The sequence below is a fragment of the Callithrix jacchus genome, chromosome 15, assembly GCF_049354715.1.
Source record: "Callithrix jacchus isolate 240 chromosome 15, calJac240_pri, whole genome shotgun sequence".
Lineage (NCBI taxonomy): Eukaryota > Metazoa > Chordata > Mammalia > Primates > Cebidae > Callithrix > Callithrix jacchus.
The window spans coordinates 85,166,963-85,173,490 of NC_133516.1; the positions used below are offsets into that span (position 1 = coordinate 85,166,963).

Below are 6,528 nucleotides of genomic sequence, written 5' to 3' on the forward strand. Positions count from 1 at the left end.
CATACATACGTATTGTAGATGTCTGTATATTATTTATATATGCATTATGGAGAGATTGGGGGAGAAAGAGAGAGAGAGAATATAAAGGGAGGCCAAAAAAAGACAGTGAGGAAAGGAGAGAAGAAAAGAGAATGTGAGCTAAAGAGACAGAGAGAGAACATATGACTAAGAATGAGGATATGAGAGAGAAGCTTGATTTTCTTATATCTACAAATAAATACATATTTTAAAACATTCACTATTCTTTTATTCATTCATTTAGCATATATTATGTACCTATTTAGTGTACTGTAGGTTTCTTTTGATCCTAAGAGGAACAAACACATATTAAACAAAACAAAACTAAAAAAATTGACAGGTATATACCTTGATATTACAGATCATGAAAGTAAGTCCCAGAAAGGAGAAGTGAAAAGTACAAGTTCACATGTCAGCGAAGGACAGAGCCTTTCTTTAATACAGCAGTTCATTGCCACTGAGTCTATCCCAGATGAAGTACTCACATTTAGAAAAGAGAATAAGGCCAAGGCGGGTGGATCATGAGGTCAAGAGATCGAGACCAGCCTGGTCAACAAGGTGAAACCCCGTCTCTACTAAAAATACAAAAAAAAAAAAAAATTAGTTGGGCATGATGGTGCATGCCTGTAGTCCCAGCTACTCTGGAGGCTGAGGCAGGAGAATTGCTTGAACCCAGGAGGCGGAGATTGCGGTGAGCCGAGATCATGCCATTGCACTCCAGCCTGGGTAACAACAGCGAAACTCCATCTCAAAAAAAAAAAAAGGAAGGAAGGAAGGAAGGAAGGAAGGAAGGAAGGAAGGAGGGAGGGAGGGAGGGAGGGAGGGAGGGAGGGAGGGAGGGAGGGAAGGAAGGAAGGAAGGAAGGAAGGAAGGAAGGAAGGAAGGAAGGAAGGAAGGAAGGAAGGAAGGAAAAGAGAATAAAAGCCATTGTCGTCAAACACAATGTAAACCAGTGGTGGAGTTTGGGGAACAAGGAGCGTGACCTGGGGCTGGTGAAAGAGGATAATCGCATAAGGGTTTGTTTCAAGGGCTGCAGCCCTGACTTTGCTAGAACTTAGCATCTGACTGGCAGAAAAGGAAGCCTTCCTCAAGTACTGAGACGATATGATGCTGCTTTCATTCTTCCAAAAAATAAGTGTTTCTCTTATAATTGCCCATGGAACAGATTCACAAGCACTACACTGGGTAGGGATTAGAAGACCAGAGCATTAATCACGGCTGCACCAGTAATCAGCTGTGTGGCCCTGGATATAGCTTCTTATGTCTCTGAGGCTTGGTTTACTCCTTAAAAAGACTGGGCTGAAGAAGTGTTAATGTCCCTGCTAGCTCCGAAATGTTGAGAGTTTGAGAACATGGATACACTCTTCCTGTTAAATCTTTTAAAGTCTCATAAGCTGATGCTGACTGAAAAGAGGTTGCTGATAGTGAGTGTTTGTCATTCATAGTGGCCACCCGATATCTGCCCATCCATGTGTAAGTCTAGAGATTGCCAGTCCCCTTCTAACCACATTTTATGTCTCAGTGAAGAGATTACTTCCGTTACTGGAGAGGAACTGACTTTCTCAGCCTCCTCTTCAGCTGTGGCATAAGCTACATTTTGGGACCTGCACTTCAGGAAGAAAATATCCCAGGGCCACTGGCTATGCTTAAGATACTTCGAGAAGCAAGTGGTGCAAGTTTTTTCTCTCTGGAAGCAGACTTTTATTTTTTCCTCATCAGAACCAATTCTAAGGTGTTTTGGGTCATTTTCTTTTCCAAGCAACCTTGAGCCTTGTTCTCCAGTTCTGTCACTAATTCTGAGCACTACTGAATTCATTTTTAATACATCACCAGAATTTACCCTGCAAGGGTTACTTTAAGTTTCATCACTTACTTTTTTTCAGACTACTTGAATATATATTCTCTCAGAAGTTCAAAGATGCTCATTTTGTTGGTGACTTAGATTGCTAATTCTTAATTGTATCCTGCTCTTTTGTGTTGTTGTTTAACAAAGCAATTAGACTTTTAGTCTGCAGGACAAGTTGTTTCCCATGGAATCTAGTAGAATATTTTTATTCGTTAATTTATGCCTCAACTCTTTAGAAAAGGACCTATATAACTTACTGATCAGAACAATGAAAACACATCTTCAATCAGGAAACGAGGCAATCCATGTGAACTCCCACGTACACATTTTGAATTGACGGATCTTTTTGTCATACTCCTCAAGAAGTTTCAATACTGCCCTCAGCTCTTGCTACCACATTTTGGTCTTTTGTCCCTTAATTCTTAGTTATTCCTTATGAAATGGTAAAGATTGGACAGTAAGACTAATTGAGACAGTACTCAACAAGGACTGGCCTGTAATGAATAGCATCAAAGGGACCTTGTGAAGAATTGCACTTTAAACATAAAATGTTGCAGATGAATTGAACAAAGGAAGAAATATGAAAAAAAAAAAATGGAAAAAGTGACTCCAGGGAACCCTATTAAAGAAAATATATAACTTGACTTACTGAAAAGAGTAGCTGGGTATGATTTTTCAAATAGATATAAACACTTAAATGCAAATAAAATAGACTTAGTAAAATAGAAAAATTATTTTACCCAGCACAAGGGGGCAGAGTTAGCTCTTATGGAGAAATAAAGTGTCCTCAATGCAACAGCCAATGGATTAAAATTATATCTCTTTGCAAACTGGAAGACTAAAGTGGTAAAAAATAGCACTGTGAAATTCCACACCACCTTTGCCTTATACATTCCGCCGCCTTCCGTTATGAGAATTCTCAGACCACCCCCACAAAGAAATTATTTCTGATCCTGATTTTCAGCAGGGAAGTCTGAGGCACATAGCGATTATTATCTGACTAAATTTGTGTAGTAGTTCCATGAGTTCCTGACCATAAAGTTCACCATTTGTACAAGAGAATAATCTGACTTTCTCAGATAGGTGTCTAGAGACAATGGATTGTGAAGCTGTGATCCTTGCCTTATAAAAGTTAGCCACCTAATGCAGAGGGCAGAACAAACATGCAAAAAAGCCTGTGTTATCCATGCACTAGGAAGATAATAGCTTAACCAGCACACATAGAAGAAACTATATGTCTACTCTTATGTCTATATTTCTTGCATGTTTATGAATTTAATACACCTATGGGAAGATACCTAATAGAATTAGTCTGGAATGTTTTCCAAAAAAAACGAACTTTGAATATAATTTTAGGAGACAGTGAGAGGCACAGTGAGACCTGAACCAATTCATCGTCCCGAAGTAGGAGAGCAGTATTGTTCAGCCAGGCATTTTACCCCATGGCATCTTATCTCACTGTTTTACCATCACTGCCTTCAGGGCTCCGAGGTGGTAAGGAAGCTTACCCAGTGCTCTTGATTTCAGATTAGGCCCTTAAGTCCACTGAGGTTCATAATCCCTAACCCTTGTTCCTAACACCTTCACAGCTTTTCATACTTTTATATCTACTTGAATGTAAAGATTGATTAATATAAGAAGACTAGCTTCTCCTGTGCACCAACCTACAGAGTTTTAGTGCTTGCGTTCTAGGGAGGCCTGCAGCAACTCTCCAATCTACTGAAGCGTGTCCACTGATATACAATGCACTTTGTTTTAAAATGTGGTTTCCTTCAACATTTTTCAAGACCTGAAGACAATCTAAGAGTGTCAGGGGAGACCTAGCAGCGGACTGTTTCACTCCCTTTTGATGTTGGGTCGAGTTTAAATTGAGCTACAGACAGTCATACTAGAATGCAACCTTTCTCTGCAGGCCTGTGGAAAGACTATGGCTGTTTGTCAAATATGTCTTCCTGTCTATTTCCTTCTTTGTCATATTTGGTTTTCTTATTTCTTCTACCAAAGCGAGCTGTCCATTTCTTTGAGGGTTGATACCAAGAATCTTAACTGTTTCCTAAATGCAGAAGGAGCACGTGGTAGTTCTCAATTAAGGATTGTTGAGTGAACACTAAATACAAATCAATTGAAGCAGAATATGGTTTGGTGATAGTGAAAAATGAGGAAATCAATTGAAAGAGAACAATAATTTCCCTTAGAGTAGATTTCGTAGATAACATAATTTGTCTAAAGGGTAAGGTTGAGTAGTACCGGCAGCAAATTAGCATGCCTTGCTTTCACCAGTGGGAAGTGGACAGGATAGAAACATGCTCTTATCTGGACAGAATACCACTGTGACTGGGCACCCTCTCCTTTTCTCATTTATTAGGGGGGATGCTGAGTAGTCGATGAAAATATCAAAGGAAAATAAGAGAGCTTGGCTTAAAGGAAAAGTTATTAAGACTCAAGGTCACTCATTAAGATCTGAAGAAAATATGTGATGGGGACACAAATGTCCTCTGACCATGAAAATTTATATTCATTCAGTGAAAGAAGTGGTCATATAGTATTGCTAAATGATTGTCAGTGTTTGTTTATATAAAGTACATTGACTTTGCAAATCAAAGTAAATTTAGAGGTGGTTTAGAACAAACAGGAATATTTTTTTTTTTGAACTCAGAGAAGTGATACTCCAGAGGACCGATTGCCCCTCGGCTTTGACAGCATTTGATTATGATATAAAATATTCTTAATCAAAACAGATGGTTCTCATAAAATTAAATTGGGGTTTTAAATTTTTTCTTAAGACTTTTAAGCATTACCAGGCCTAACCCTAGTACCAGGAACAAAGACTTGTTTGTGGTAGAAACTACCCTTCTAATGAAATGAAGGCACAGAGCTTGTGCAGCTGAAAGGAGATTGGATCAAGGAATGTGGCCTTTGGGTATGTAAGAGAAAGCCATAGGCCATTATTTGACTGAAGGTAATTCTTTCCTTGCCCCTCTAGGCATGCAGGAAGCAAAGGGAAGAGAGAAATCTCTCTTGCTCTGCAGAGTAATCCTTTTCCTTTCTTCCTTACTCCTTTCCCTTCCTCCCTCCAGGACTTCTTGCTGTATCTAGAGGTGAAAGGATTTGACCCTGAGAAAAGAACTTTATGACTTGAGGATTCCAGTAGTTCAGGAGCATATTAAAGATGAGGGCCCGAAGCTGAAAGAGTGATAAGTGTTTTGTTTTGTTATAGTGGTTTAATAAAGACATTCTCTCTCACTCTGTCAGTCTTACTCTGTCTCTCTCATCTCTTTCAGTCCTTATCATCTGTCTCTTAACTGTTTTTTTTCCATAAACAACCATAATCTGAGGAGCAAAGAATGATTACTGAAGGTGTGCAGGAGGAAACAGATGAGGAGTGTAGAGAAGGACGCACATTTCTCTCCTAAGACTGAACATAGTCTTCTTAATTCTCAGTAAGTGAAAAAATCCTTTCATGGTGGGTTCACAGCTGTCCCTTTTCTAATTCAATTCAAATCTAAAGCCACCTATTTGCCTTGGATATAGAATGTCTCATAATTACCTCAGGGTTTTTTTTTTCAATAAGAACTGCACCTGATTGTATTTATGGTTCTCAATTCAGGATATATAGTAGAATTATTTATGAGCCTTAAAAATTCTGACTTTCAGACCACTCCCATAATGAATAAATCAGAATCTCTAGATGTGCGACCCAGGCATTTGTATTTTTCTTTTATTTTCAACTTTTAAGTTTCAGGGTACATGTGCAGGACGTGCAGGTTACATAGGTAAATGAGTGCCATGGTGGTTTGCTGCACAAATTAACCCAGCACCTATGTATCTAGCCCAACATCCATTAGCTATTCGTCCTGATACTCTCCCTTCCCCAACTACCTTCAAATATCCCAGTGTGTGTTGTTCTGTGTGTTCTCATTGTTCACCTCCCACTTATAAGTGAGAACATGCAGTGTTTGGTTTTCTATTCCTGTGTCAGTTTGCTGAGGATAACAGTTTCTTGCTTCACCCATGTCCCTGCAAAGAACATGATCTTGTCGCTTTTAATGGCTACATAGTATTCCATGGTGTGTATGTACCACATTTTCTTTATTCATTCTATCATTGATTGGCATTTGGGTTGACTCCATGTCTTGGCTATTGTGAACAGTGCTGTAATGAGCCTACATGTGCATGTATCTTTATAATAGAATGAGTTCTGTTCCTTTGGCTATATACCTAGTAATGGGATTGCTGGGTCAAATTGTATTTTGCTGCTAGATTTTTCAGGAATCGCCGCACCGTCTTACACAATGGTTGAACTAATTTTCATCTCCACCAACAGTGTAAAAGTATTCATTTTTCTCAAAAACATTGAATGCTTCACAACTTTGTATGTCATCTTTGCACGGGAGCCATGCTAATTTTCTCTGTATAGTTCCAATTTTAGTATGTGTGCTGCTGAAGCAAGCACTATATTTTTCAATACTTCAGACAGTTCCAAAGTGTGGTCCAAGTGGAGGACCACTCTTCAGAGTCAGAGTTTAGGGTCATTTCAGCAAACAGACACACAATATTCTGAGGCATTCATCTCTCACACACATATTTTGACTTATTAACAGAGTAAAAATGTGAAAAACATGTCAAGCTGGACTTTACACATTTAGCTTTCTATAGGCATGAAC

At 38.9% G+C, this 6,528-nt stretch overlaps 1 non-coding gene across 1 annotated transcript; it reads right to left on the minus strand.

Annotated features, from left to right (window-relative positions):
- Positions 1–6,210: 6,210 nt before the first annotated feature.
- LOC118148115 (U6 spliceosomal RNA) lies at positions 6,211–6,317 on the minus strand. Its single transcript, XR_004734909.2, has one exon. It is a non-coding gene; the product is annotated as a U6 spliceosomal RNA (small nuclear RNA).
- Between the last annotated feature and the right edge of the window lie 211 nt (positions 6,318–6,528).